This window comes from Mastomys coucha, unplaced genomic scaffold (assembly GCF_008632895.1).
Source record: "Mastomys coucha isolate ucsf_1 unplaced genomic scaffold, UCSF_Mcou_1 pScaffold15, whole genome shotgun sequence".
In the NCBI taxonomy this organism is placed as follows: Eukaryota; Metazoa; Chordata; class Mammalia; order Rodentia; family Muridae; genus Mastomys; species Mastomys coucha.
In genome coordinates, this window is record NW_022196897.1 from 154,471,340 (window position 1) to 154,471,917 (window position 578).

Below are 578 nucleotides of genomic sequence, written 5' to 3' on the forward strand. Positions count from 1 at the left end.
CAGAAATCCACCTGCCTCTGCCTCCCAAGTGCTGGGATTAAAGGCGTGCGCCACCACCACCCGGCCCCCCATCTCTTTTTGAGACACTGGTTCCTAACTCACTGCGTCTCCAAGAATAAGTTTGCATTTCTGATCCTCTTGCCTCTACTTCCTGGGTGCTGCAACTGTAGATGTGCCATTCAGTTTATGTGGTGCTGGGGATGGAACCCGGGACTCTGTGCATCCTAGATGAGTCATAGCTCCAGATCTACGGACTTCCCCCTTTCTCTTTGAATATGTGTATTTGTGTGTATGTGCACGTTTGTGAGTGTGCAGGTGTGTGCTTGTGGGGGCTAGGAACAACCTTGCGTCTCATTCCTCGGGCAGTATCTACCTTGATTTCTTTTTAAGGCCTGGAAGTCTCTCCGTGACCTGGAACTTGGGGAGTCAGCTAGGCTGACCATCCAGCGAGACTCACCTGCCTCTGCCTGATCTACTTGCTCTGGCTGCCCATGCCCCTCCGCCTGTCCCCGCCTCAGCCTCTGCATGCCCCATACTAGCATGACAGTGTACACAACCACACTGAGCTTTCATTGTAA